The 14,801-nt window shown below is 28.9% G+C and overlaps 1 protein-coding gene across 1 annotated transcript in view; it reads right to left on the bottom strand.

The window, feature by feature from the left end:
* LOC123290952 (cadherin-87A-like) overlaps positions 1 to 14,801 on the bottom strand; it is a 261,023-nt gene that overhangs the window by 130,871 nt on the left and 115,351 nt on the right. The window lies entirely within an intron of this gene.

Raw genomic sequence — 14,801 nt, 5'->3', positions numbered from 1 at the left:
AACACAGTTAATAAGGAAAAATGCTTCAGCCAAAAGTTGTCAAGGGTAATAGAGGACATTTCTGTGTAAATAACTTTAACCTACAATTATCGATAAACTTAAAGCGTATTTGTTGTGTCATTTCTTCCGAAAGCAAAAATTTTTCGAAAAAATGTTTTGATCAAAAAAGTTTTTTATGAGATTCAACTTTCTAATTTAACGTGTTATTCCATCTCTAATTACCGTTTAGGATCTAAATTGGCTATTAAAGATACCTGAACAAATGGGTCAAATCTGATGTTAGAACATGATGTCCACCATCAAACTCTGCAACTTTTATTTGAGTTATTTTTTGATCCAATGACTTAAAAAAGACATTTTAAGTTATTGACTTCTTTTAAGACCAAAAACTGATTTTCCAACCCTTATTATACCAGACATAAATAATATTCCCTGTTTCTGGCTCATCTAGATTTGTTTGCCTTTGATTGCAAAAAAGTTAACAAACAATAAAAAAAACTTTTAACAAAAAGAAAACCGACTTCAAAAGGAAAACTTTTCCAAAATATATTAAAATGGACTAAAAAGTAAAAAAATAACGATAATATAATGTAGTTAAAATTATTGTTATTTTTGGAGTTCGTGTCAGCCAAGGAAACAACTCTGACAGAACAGTTTTCTACTTTAGCTTGGCTGACACCGACTCCAAAAATAACAATAATTTTAACTACATTATATTATCGTTATTTTTTTACTTTTTAGTGCATTTTGGAAAAGTTTTCCTTTTGAAGTCGGCTTTCGTTTTGTTAAAAGTTTTTTTTATTTTTGGATTTTTAGTGAATCTGAAGTACACTAACTAATTTTTCACTAAAAAAAGAATCATCGAAGTGATATTGAGTTATTCATCTTCTTGTCGTGCATACTTAATGCAAATTTAATACTTTTATGATTTTCTCATGGATGCCGTTGTCAGAACTAAACCAAAATGAAATGGGACCAAACGGGAAGCACCAGCTTTCAAACAGATAAAGAATCATCAAAATCGGTTCACCTAGTCAAAAGTTCTGAGGTAACAAACATTAAAAAAAAAAAAAAATACAGTCGAATTGATAACCTCCTCCGTTTTTGTTTGAAGTCGGTTAAAAAATCAGTTAATAACCAAATTCCATGAAAACATAAAAATTTTCATTTCGTTCTAGATGAATCGACCTAACTTACTTTATCTTTAAATTTATATTATATATAGTCGAGTCTTTTTATTCTAATGAATTATTTTGATTTAAAATCATAACATGATACAAAGATTAAATTAAATATGAACTTAAATCCACAAATTCATATTTAATATAAAATTTATAAATTTAATTCATTAAACTCAAATTGCACGTACATTTACTAAAAATATTATATTTGCGTATAATGAATATCCTTTCGTAATATACGTGCAAACGTTATTTGTGTGTAGGCAGGCGGTTATAGTGTATACAAACATACAAACACATTTGATGTTTGCTATAGAAAGAACGTGAAACGAATTTAATTTATCAACAACAACAAAAAAACAACACATAACCTCACAACACCAAGTCGTGTTGGGTACAACTATTAGCGGTTGTACCAACAAATTTTCCGTTAAGTAAATCAAGAGCCTAAATTGCCGAGCGGTCTAAGGCGTCGTCTTAGAACGTTGGACTATTTAGACTTAGGTTGCGGGTTCGAATCTAGGCAGCGGCAGTGTGAACAATTTATAATTAATGGGAGTGCACAATTGATCACATTGTCGTCGCTTGGATAAGAACTAAGTAACCAACTCCAACCACATCAAAAATGTAATTGTAAATATGTTTGTAATTAAATAAATAAAGATTAACAAATAATGGTGTGGGTGGCTTTTGTGATAAGGCGTATGTCACAAATACGGAGGTTAAAACCCCATTATTATTATTATTATTATAAGTAAATCATTGGGAAAATCACGAATGGCGTGAAGAAGTTAAAATGATAGTCATCGGTAGGAAGACAGACTAAAGGAATTAATGTACGACAAAATTTTCATCACAAAAACACATAAGTTTTATCCAATTATGTATAACTAGATTTCAAGAAACTTTTGATTTCTGGAAATATAATAACTATATATCAGAGAGTTAACAAATATACCAAAAAATATTACTCACAATTTTTTTTGTTCATGTTACGAATCACAAATAACTGGCTGACTGACAATGACATCACATCACTATCGGAGTTGAAGCGCGTCAACCCGGAAATATATACAACAATAACACAATAATGAAATACAAAAAGATTGTTAGCTGTGAAATATGTTCAGGATATTGTAATATATATTTTATTGTTATAAAGGGATGCATATTGTTATAGTTGTATATTTTCGACCCAATAAATTGAATTTTCTTAACGATGTTTGAAGGAATCATCTTTCAAATAAGGTATTCGTTTTTTTTTTTAAAGTGAAACTTTTTATGGGACGTTTTGTCATGAGAGTTAACTCGTAGAGTTTAACAACATTGTTAAACTCCTTGTCTCTTTCTTATTACCATTTACTCCAGCAGAGTGAGAGAGGCCGTGGGACTTGATAACTGTACATATACCATTTATTTATTAAACAAGGATAGTTCAAACCTACTTACATTTAAATCTTATATGTCGATCTTTATTTATTAAATGTTATTAAAGTACATATACCATTATAAAGTACTGTACATATACCATTTATTTATTAAACAAGGATAGTTCAAATCTACTTACATTTAAATCTTATATGTCGATCTTTATTTATTAAATGTTTTTACAATAAATTGTAAATGTTTGTATCTACTATCTTTTTTACTTATATAGTTCTTTTCTTAATGTAGAATGTTTATGTATATGTAATATATATATATATATATATATGTATATGTCTATTAAATTATTTCCTATTAAAAATTTTTTAATATTGTTTTTATTCTCAGTTATTGTCAATGAAGATACAAAAAATGTATGCGTCAGTCCAAAACTAACAGCGTCAAAAGTGAAACTTTTTATGTAATTCAAAAACTGTCAATGAGTGTACAAAAAAATACATTGCAGCAAAGAAAAATTGACTGGAAATTATAATAAAAATGATTTATAATAAAAATCAAGAAAAATCTACAGACTATCCCGAATTAATTACTACGGAAGTTTCACTTGTACGTATATGTATATAGTTTTATGTATATGTAAATAATAGTACGTACGAGTGAAACTTCCGTAGTAATTAATTCGGGATAGTCTGTAGATTTTTCTTGATTTTTATTATAAATCATTTTTATTATAATTTCCAGTCAATTTTTCTTTGCTGCAATGTATTTTTTTGTACACTCATTGACAGTTTTTGAATTACATAAAAAGTTTCACTTTTGACGCTGTTAGTTTTGGACTGACGCATACATTTTTACGCTTTTAATTCGTTTAACGCAAATATTTTTCTGTTCTATCCGATTAATAAGACAATAGAGAAGTTACATGTTTTTTTATTTTATTACTGAAAATTACTAAGAAAAATTAAAAAAACAATTTTTTGTAAAACGATTTCTCAGGTAATTTTACAATTGAAAATTTCTAAACTATAAATTCAAACACTCGCTACGTAACGCCATCGCACGGAGAAATGATAAAATAACATGAATAATGATAAATGGTTTGTCTTTCAGCTTGCTGTCACTACGCAAATTTCCATAGAAATCGGTTGTCTCACAGCCTCAACAAAGGTTAGTACGTCACTGCCGTTCCATTTATTCTCTCATATCAATACAATTATTATTGACTATCAACTAAAGATACGATGATAGTTACGAGTCTTTCGAAGTATTCTATAATATTGTAATAACAATATAATTGATTGTAAGAACATTAAATTCTAGGAAAATATATATTTGTTGATTGATTTGATAGAACTACTCCTTTAGCGAACAATATTTTCAAATAACATAAATTTAAAATTTCCCGAAATTCGATCTTCAAGCTGAACTTTTCTCGAAGGTATTAAAAACAAATTCATATGAAACGAAATCTTATTTTGAGTTGTTCATAAAAACTGCGTTAGATAAACGAATTTCTTAAAAATTGAATATTGAATTTTTCATTTTTGAAGAATTTTATTTCGAAATTTAAGCGTCTAGAGAACAAATCAGAAAGAGTACTTTTTTGCTTAAAACTGATTTAAAAAAATATTTTCTATTGTGAAAAATTTCAAAATTTTGTACATTTCGCGAACTTTATGTGTACTTTGACATAAATGGTTTTTAACCCCCGAACTAAAAACAAGGGGTGTAACAAGTTTGACCGCTACGTGTGTATGTCTGTCTGTGGCATCATAGCGTTTAAATGGATGAACCGATTTTGATTTTTTTGGTTTTGTTTGAAAAGTAATTTAATGGAGAGTGATCTTAGCTATGTTTCATCGGAGTTTAGGGTTCCGAACCCGAAAATTTTGTAGGGAGTTTTTTAAATTTTGTAAATTTCTCTTCTAGAGATAACACGTAGACAAATCCAAAGGTATCAAAATTTTCAACGCAAGATATGGGCTTGCAAAACGTAAAATCAGATTTAGGGTCTCTAAACAACCTCCTATCGAATGAATGAATAAAAAAATCTAGTGTCACAAACTTTTGGATCACAGTAACTGTGATCCAAACACAAGTTAGCAATGTGTAAAATTTTAATAAAGCCTATTAGTCGGAAACTAATGTTTAAAATTAACACATCTGTAAAATTTAGCTCTTCAAGAAAAAGTATGGTTGAAATAATGAAACAGAAAATATTTATGTCATTTTAACAAAATAAGTTCGAGGGTTGTTTATTAAAAGTTTTGATGGAAACATATGTGGATTATTTATATAATAAGTATGTGTATAATGTACACACGTTATAGCACACTTGTTTATTATTTATTAAATATACTGATGATGTCACTTCATAGAAATACATAGAATTACATAGAATTATTATTATCATCATAATTATTTCTATGCAATGAGTAAAATACTTTGAATATTATCATTTCTCACTGAAAATAATATAAAATAAAATTATATTTGCACGATAAAATGAATACATTGGAAAAAACACGATCCCTTAAAAATCCACGAGTAGGCAATACGTGTTTGACATTCATTTCAGAACAATTGAAAATATGAAAGAGTTAAAAGTTTTTAATTGCGCGGTAATCTTTAAATTAATAAATATTCATTGAGGACGTATTTTTAAACAAAAAGTCTAAAGCAAAAATGGCTCCTTTTGTTTAATCGGTGAGGACTTTTGTGTACATTTTTAAGCTCCCTAAAAAAGAGGTGGTATAAGTTTGACCGCTATATGTACCTGCCTGTCTGTTTGTGTGTCTGTCTGTGACATCGTAGCTCCTAATCGGATGAACTGATTTGGATTTTTTTGTTTCGTTTGAAATGTAATATACCGAGGAGTATTTTAAGCGATGTTTAAAGTATGAATTTGGGATTCCGTACCAGGAACAACTAAAAATAGGCGATTATCCTCTAAATCGGTTCAGTTTGGAGAAGGCTCTAAGGAAAAAGGTTCTAAGATAAGTTTCAAGTGCAAGTTTAAACTTCCGTACCCTAAAAATTTCTCGAGGGTTTTTTAAATTTTGTAAATTTCATTTTTTTTCAGCTTCATTATTTAAGATTTACTCGACAAGTTATTGGTCTTTATAGTTTACGTCATTGTATCATAATAAACGTCAATCATAATCGAAAGACTTTGACGTTTAAAATTTGTATACCAAATTTAGTAAACAAACATATATAATAAACGAGGTAAGTTTTACGTTGTTCGACATATTAAAAATTTCAATTTCCAAGGCATCGGATTTTTATTTGAATTTCGTCCTCAATAAATATTCAAGCTAGCCGCGCAATTGAAAATTTCCCAGGATCTCTGAACAAAGCGTCCATAAATAAAAATTTTCATAGATAAAAAAAGTTGTTAGGCAGGACCTTGAAGGCAGTCTCACACAATCTGTCAAAACTTCAATTTTCTATCGAAATATGACCAATTGTTATTGGGTTTTGTTAGCAATAAAAAATAAAAAGAATCTTTTTGACTGATTTATATGCGAACTAGCAAAACATAATATTATGGTGTCTAAAACATATTTCTATATAGAATATACTATACGGATATTGCCTGATGCCGATGTTATAGTTTTAATAATAAAAACATTACTAGTATAATATCTATAATAAATACAACATAAAAATACTCTCAAATGAATAAAAATAAAAACAAGATGAAAATTTTATTATAGGAAAATAAAACTATCTTTCATTTAATTAAAATAATAATATTCATATTTTTATCTTACGTTTTATAATACAAGATACATTTCAGATTTGTTACTGTAGGAAATTAATCAAGAGCCAGGTTAGCTAAATTTTTATCGTATACGTCAATTCTTTCTCTTAGTGTTTGTCGATAAAGAATGTGGTGTATATATATATTATATTCGCTCCATGCATGAGTTTTTTTCAGGAAGTTTTCATAGTAACGACAAACTACTTTATTAATATATTTGTATCGAAAGACAAATAAGTCAATGATTTTATACATATTTATATATGTTTTCCATTGAAAATTTAATACTATTTTCTGAGAAATTTAAATAAGTAAGTAGTTTCAGTACAGTTACAAATTTGAAGATGATAAGTTTCAAGTTGATGAAGTTGAAGTTCAAAACCATGGTAACCATTTTGTAAAACCACATTTTGAGTAAAATGCGTTTAAAGACCATATATGTAATACTAAAGGTATATGGGCAGTTGGTACGGGAAAGAATGTCCAAACTTTACGGTACGGTGCCGACAATATTTGTTTTCTCTCTCGTTCGAGACATTTTATCTATACTGCGCATGCTTGAGAATTCTCTAAAATATGGTAACCATGGTTACCATTTAAAAATTTTAAATAGTGCATGCGCAGAGCTGACAAATGCGATCGGAAGAGTGAGAGAACGATACACTATCTGTTTCACTTAGTCCGAACGCCTTCCACTTATAGGAACTGCCCATATACCTTTAGTATTACATATATGTTAAAGACACACATTTACAGATAAAGACACAGACACATTGATTCACAGGCTTGTTAAACTTTTGTTAGTCGGATACTCGCTTTATCTTTAATTGTAATTACATACGAGTACTTAAAACGTGATGGAGTTTCATATAAACGTTCACCCCCTATTTTACCACTTTGAAGAATGCTTTTTTTGAAAATAGTTATAAAGTAAAGGTTTATTTTAAACCATGATTTCATGATTTCATATCTCATTTTTTACATTTCTAACTTCAAAATTGTAAAAGTTTCATACAAATTTTCAACCATCATTTTAGCCCCTTAGAATCAGTGGTTTTAGCTGTGCGTTGATCAATCAGTCAGTCAGTTTCTTATATATTTATAGACTATATAAATTTGCCTGGCTCGTGGTGTATTATGTTTTATATGTGAATACATTTCAGATTTGTTATCACCATTCCATAGTATTATGGCACACTCACAATGTTTTTCATACATCATAAATATGCCTTTGCAACATTAAAATTTTTTTATTATTTATATTTTTGTTCCAAAAGAAAACAGTTTTTTTAAAACAAGTAAATTAATATTCAAGACTCGCATTGTATTACTGAAAATTTTTTAGCAAAAAAAATGCTACATAAATTTTTTTATAAAAGAAAAATGGTTCTGTGTGTTGAAAATTTTTATGTATATGACGATCAAAGAAAAACGTGAAAGTAATATAAATTTTGTAATTAGTGTGTAATAATTAATAATTTATAATTAAAATAAAATCAAAGGTTTTTCATAGAAAAAAAAGGAAAATTGGAAATGATTTTAAATTATTTGTCAATTTTTTTTTTCGAAATGTACAAACAAAATCGAAATCTTTAGTAAAAACTCGATGGAATAGTTCATTTACTTTTGAAAAATCTGATATAAGATTTTCTAAATCCAATTTTTTGTTGGTATATTTTAATGAAAATTAATTATTGATACCTTACCATATTTTTAATAATTATGAAAATCTCGAATGACACTTACCTAAAACAGAAAATAAAAAAGGAATATAAGTTTTAGATTTGGAACATTATATAATTATTATAAACTTCCATAAAATATTTTTATACTTCATCGACCCTACCTTGTTCAGATATGTATTAAATGTTTTAGAAATTTTGATGCATATGGCACTTTTTTGAGCTAACGCTTAGCTGCCTTCCTTTGATAATAATTTTATACAAATAATTATTTATAATATTAAAATATATTTTTAATAATATATTGTATCTATAATATATAACTATGACCGATAAATAAAAAATAAAATTATCAATTAATAATGAATGACAATTTTTCAATTCAAGATTGAATAAATACAATTAAAATTCAAAGGTACCACTACTAATGTGAATATAGATTGCCTTCTATCCTATTAGGGTGGGTCATTTTAATCTATAATGGCTAATAGCTCGTTTTGTTGTTAACCAATAAAAAAATGACTTGAACGAAAGCTGCAAATTTTGATGGGAGACATCATGTTCTTCGAGTTTCAGTGTGATAGGGGATATCAATTGGACCTAGCTCTTTGAGTTTCTTTCATAGCCAATTAAGATCCTAAACAGTAAAAAAGAAGTTTAGATCCTTAAAGAAAAGACGGTTGATCCTCATAAAAAACTAACATTTTTCATATCAACCATTTTTGGGAAAACCGTTTTCTTTCGGAGGAAATGTGACTTAACAATTTGTGATTATTGCATTTAGTCGAAAGAAAATACGCTAAAAAGTTGTCAAAGCCATTTGCCGGTATCCATGACCTATAATTATTTATAAACTTTAAGCTTATTTTCCTTCTATTAAATGCAAATATTGACATATTTTTAGTCAAATTTTCTCCACAAAGCTAAAGTTTTTGAAAATAAAAGTTTAAAACAAAAATTGTTCATTCTTTTATGAGGATCAAGTTTGTATTTGAAAGTTTTATTCTATCCCTTACCGTTTAAAATCTAAATTGGCTATTAAAGCAACCCGAAGAATCAGAACCAATCTGAGGTCCGAACATGATGTGCTCCACCAAACTGTACAATTTTTATTTAAGTTATCTTTTGATTGAACCTAACCTAACCTAACCTAACCATATGAGATAAGTTCTTATTCATGTACGGAATCCTATCAAAAAATTATTATTAATAATAATTCATAATGACAGTATTATCATTATAGATAATAATAATTATCATTATCAGCATTAAATGACAGATGAAAAACAAATGAGTAGTACTCTACTACTACATATAATCAAAGAGTAAAGAATATACAAATGTTATACATCAAGTTTTTGGAAGTCTGAACGGAATGAGTAATTATTGCATATACTTTATGTATATTCTAGATGTTATTTTTGTTATGTTATGTGTCTATATTCAAAACTTTTGTTATATTCTTATATATACAACAAGCAAGCAAAATAACAAAAACAACAACAATAACAAAAACAACAACCGTGAAGTGTATATATATACAAGAATACTACTCACTCGTATACAATATTCTCTTACCCACTTATTTATTTATTTATTTGTGTGTGAATGTGTATCGTTTTAATTTGAATTGTTGTCTTGGTGCCAAAACAATCGTTTGTTTCTAGTGTTTGTACTCTGTGTGTGTGAGTATATTCTCCTCTTTATCACTTTGTACAAGATGGTTCATGTTGTTGAAAGGATATGCAGATTTATTGGTTAATTATTTAAGGGCTTAGAATCGGGAACATTGTACTACATACACTTTTGCTCTGTTTTGTATCTCAGTTCTTTCGGGTATAGACTTCTGCTCTGTTTCTTAATACGATTTGATTCTTTCTTGATGCGTTCGATAATCATAAGCCCCGAAATCTAGAGTAGAAATTTTTATTGTGTGGACAAAGAGAAATTATGATTTGACTTTGAGTTGATTTTTTGTTGAGACTTACTAGTACACGGTAAGAAATTGTTTGTGGATATTACTATGTCAGTATCGGTGTGAATAACAGACGAGTCAGTGCAGTATGGGCGTCAAGTCCATGCAGGTTGAAGATATCACAATACTTCTGGTGGATAGCCCCATTCGATAGGGTAATATTACTTATGCTAACCTAGATACTGTAGTAAATAAATATGTTCTATACACCATACCATACATTTCTTACCGTGTATAGTCTTGTTTAGTTGTGAAACGGCTATCTTTCATCTATATTTATAAAAAGTCATCTTACTGAGTGCCGAATCACAATTGGTGTTATCAAAAGTTTACGATAGTGTTTCGAATCAAATTTGTCTCCGTCAGTAAATTCAACAAACTGAGCAACTACACGTTTATTTTATGCGAAGATATTTGTGAAAAATTTGAGATGAGTGACGCGAGTTGAAGAGGCTAGATCTCTCGATGGACATCAATTAGTGTTCTTCAAACACTAGTTTCAACAGAAAGTCTGAAATTTCTTATAAAAATGATTTACATAATTATTAGGATGAGAGCTACCAATTTTCAAAAAAGAATCATTGTCTATTCAAATTACAAATTTCCGATACTTTTTACAATCTAACTTCGGGGCTATGGGTAGCTCCAAAGCTGGTGCTACCTGTTAACCAATCTTAAAAGTTCAAAGAGAAATAAATTTGTGTGAAATAATGAAGTATAATCGATAGAAGACATTTTGGGGAAAATACAAAAATTATTTTATAAGATGGAAAAATTGAATATTCGTCTCGATATCGTGTGGAAAAAAAGAAGAAAACATTCATTTGTTTCAAGTTCTTTATTCTTAGAATCTGTAAAAATGTACTAACACTTGTATAAATCTCGAGAATACATCGTTTCTAACATAATTGAAATTCTATTCTTCAGTGCTCAAATTGATCTTCTTGCTTAAAAACGACAGTTTACTGTAAAAATTGCATTACAATTCTCCCTTCAAAAGAGAAGTTCAACCTTCTATAATTACTAGATATACTGCCACTCTGAATGTTTCCCGCCAGATAATAAACAAGTAATGTCTTAGACAGATTCATATGCTATGATCTTTCCACATCTTTTCCGTGCCCGTTTCATATCCTTCGACTTTCGAGAGTTCCAAGACTTGTTGTTTGTTCATTTTTATTATAATTTTCCCTTTTTGCAGAAATTATATGAATTTGAACTGTCATGCATTTGAAAAACTGTTCAAATGTCAATATCAACGGACTGTGATTTTTTCCATACTCAGTCACACAATTAATTTTAAGTTGGTATCAAACTTTGTAACTCCTTTGCTCCTTTGTAACCTTGCGCCTCTAAGCACGCGCTTGCTTTGCCCTATGGATAATCTGCCTCTGTGTCTTAGCACTCATGAATCCCACCGTACACACTCCAAATGAATGAATAAGTATTGAAAATAGAATACTATATCACACACATTGTCATTAGTGAATATGTGTACGTATTTTATTTCGTTGTTTTCCTTGGTTTTAATCCATTCCTCTTCATCATCATCATCATCAGCATCAACATCTATGCTCAATATTTGTTTGTTTGTTTGTATATGTTTTGTTTCAATGATGTGGTATGTTTTGTTTGGTTTTAGTATTTTCATCATGTTCTTCTGTATGGAACTAACTCATTCTGTTCGTTACTTTCAAATATTTCCTATGTGTTCTCAATTAATTTGCAAAAGTTTATATATGGTTGTTATTGTGTGTCAACAACTAACGTCTTGTGTCATTTAAAGTATGTGTGAAGACGATGTGTGTGGTTGGTAATCAAGAAAATTTTATTTTAAGATAAACAAAAACAGAAAAATAAACTTGTATTTGAGAAAGTTTAGGTTGAATTAAAAGTTTATGCAAATACTTATGCAAAGCATTTTTCGTTTTTGACTGGTTGCTGAAATATTTATAGAGCCCATATAAAGTGTTTACTTTTATTTATTTTTAGCCCCCGAACCAAGAAAACGAATGTTATCAGTTTGACCGCTATGTGTGTCTGTCTTTGGCATGTTAGCGTCTAAACAGATGAACCGATTTTAATATACTAAAACTAAAACTTGTGGTATCCAATCGCCATTTTTTTTCGACTGTCGCCATTTTTAGTCAAATAGGTCCGCTGGCTATGGTAGTATGAAAGTTTGTAGATTTATGATCACTATATTTATTGTTGCGATAAAAATTATATTCTATTGACTAAACTCTCTTGATCAATTCTATATTTACACATTTTGTATTTTGATTATTTTGATACAACGAAAGCTTACCCAAATCGTTTTTGCTCACGAGATAGCGATTCAAAAAATAACAACATTTTATCATTATAATAAGAAAAAAAATGTTTTTTTTTCCCTAAAAAATGCACCATTATTTAGAACACACAATTATCGGATCACAAAGATGGCAAATGATTTGTTTCTCATCAAACTGTATTTACATATCACCAATCACGAAAACTTCTCGAAATAAAACATATCTTATTTAAAGAGAATGATGATAGTATCACAAAGTATCATTACAGTCGATACATCTTGACAAAATACTTTACAGATATATTCTTCTTAATATTCTTCTACATAGAACTCGTCAAAAATTCATCAAAATTGTAATAATACAGTTATTTTGTCGTTTGAAAGTACGGGGTTGTCTGCCTCAAATCCGGTGTTTCGATTTATAGCAGACTTGTTTATGATGTTGGTATAATGAATAACTCAAGTTCCTGACCCCGGGTGCTGAACGCAACTTTGTCAAAAATAGTAAAATCCGTGAAAATTTAGGATTTTGACGATTATAACACGAAAGGACTAGTTATTTTTATGGAAGTTTTTCAGAACGTTTTTAAAGTAGACTAAATTTGCTATAATATGAGACGAGAATGGAATCTGCAGACTCAATACTTTCCGAGGTAAAGCCTTTCATCATTTCGATCATTTTACCATTCTCAATACAGTTTTCGAGATATTTATTTCATAGTATGGCAGATAAATGATAACAGTGGATCTTACTTACTTATTAGGAATATTTTCTGTCTCAAAATTTTACAAACTCCTTTTACATCTATCCTTAATTCTCTCTATCAATTCCACTAGTATATATCTATTTTAATTCCCTTTCCTTCTAATTCCTTACGATTGTTTACTTCGAAACTTATAGTGTTGTTTGTACGATTGTAATATATTCGGTTCGTAAATGTCTTTATCTTTTCTAACATAAATATATTGTTTATATATTGTTCCTTACATCGTGTGTATATATAGGGATCCAAAGGATAAGAAAAAAGGATATTTGTTCTTATAAATCTACACAAAATGGGACACAGAAGTGTGCAATTTTGAAAACACTGTCTGATAAGAACGCATCAATTTTTCTAAAACATTTTTTTACTTTATTATATTATAAATATAATAAAGTATTGTGATCGAAAAAAAATTCGATATCGGGGCTTCAACGGAAATACACGTTTTGATGGACCCTGATTCCAAAAAAAATGTTGCGGTTTTTAAAAAATGTTGCGTCCGTCGGTATATCGGTATGTCGGTATGTCTGTTACCAAGTTGGAGCCTTCAATTTTCAACTAATTAATCTCAAACTCGGTACATAAGTTCAGTTTGGTCATAATCCCAGACGATTTTTTCCCTAGGTCTTTTTTTAAGGGTACTTCCCTCTAGGCCAAAACATGATTTTTGGGGTTTTCTCAAAAACGGCTATAACGATTTCGATTAAACTGGGCACAAGGCTAGACCTTAAGGTGTTCCTAGGATTGGTATAAGCCACATATCCGGGAAAATTCGAGAAGGTCCACATTCTTGGGAAAAACTTTTTTTTTGGGTTTTCTCAAAGATGGCTCTAACGATATCGATTAAACTGGGCACAAGGCTAGACCTTAAGGTGTCCCTAGGATTGGTATAGGCTACATATCCAGGAAAATTCGAGAAGGCCCACACCCTAAGGAAAATTTTTTGGGCTTGTTTTCAAATAATTCTTACAATTGGCTGCTTTCAATCAAAATATTACAATAAAAATATATCAATTTTATAATATAATAAAGTCTTGTCCGATGATTCGGCCCGTTTATTACCATTTTTAAATACAGCCTATAAATAAACTTAGTTAAGCCAATTAATCGGATTCTTCTTTTTTAATCTTGTAAGTTAACTCGAAAAGAACTTTTTCGTTTCAGAAAAGGGCTAAACTATACCAGAATAATCGACTTTCAACAGTTTAAATATTGAAAGAATGAACTGATAATGGATGGTTCTACGGAATGCGATGAATAACTTGGTCGTCTAGAAGAATATTTACGCCTAAAATGGATGTTATATTACTGGAATAATTTCTTGATTATTTTGAGAAACATTTAATTAATTTTCTTGAATGCTCGTTTATATAATTTTAGTAATGAAAAATACAATAATCATAATTTAGTGAAAAATACAATTTACAATCCATTTGAAAATACAATATTTTTGTAACTTTCTAAAACGCTTTTTATGAATTTGAAGATTGTTAAAAAAAAATTTGGAAAAACTATTTAACAGTGTTTCAAAATCACACTTTCCTCTGACACATACTGTATAAACATTGCAAAAATATATTTATTATTTTTGGACAAGTATTAAATAAATATTTTTGTATATTATATAAATAAATATTTGATTCCGGGATCCTTTTCCTAAATTTTGTTTTTCTGTTTTTATTTTTGTTTTACAAAATAATAAATATATAATATTAAATGGTTATCCCTAAATTTTTCGGAATTTCATTGTGTAC

Source organism: Chrysoperla carnea, chromosome 1 (assembly GCF_905475395.1).
Source record: "Chrysoperla carnea chromosome 1, inChrCarn1.1, whole genome shotgun sequence".
NCBI classification, from domain to species: Eukaryota; Metazoa; Arthropoda; class Insecta; order Neuroptera; family Chrysopidae; genus Chrysoperla; species Chrysoperla carnea.
Note: the sequence above shows the minus strand (reverse complement) of the source record. Positions and strands in the feature narration are given on the sequence as shown.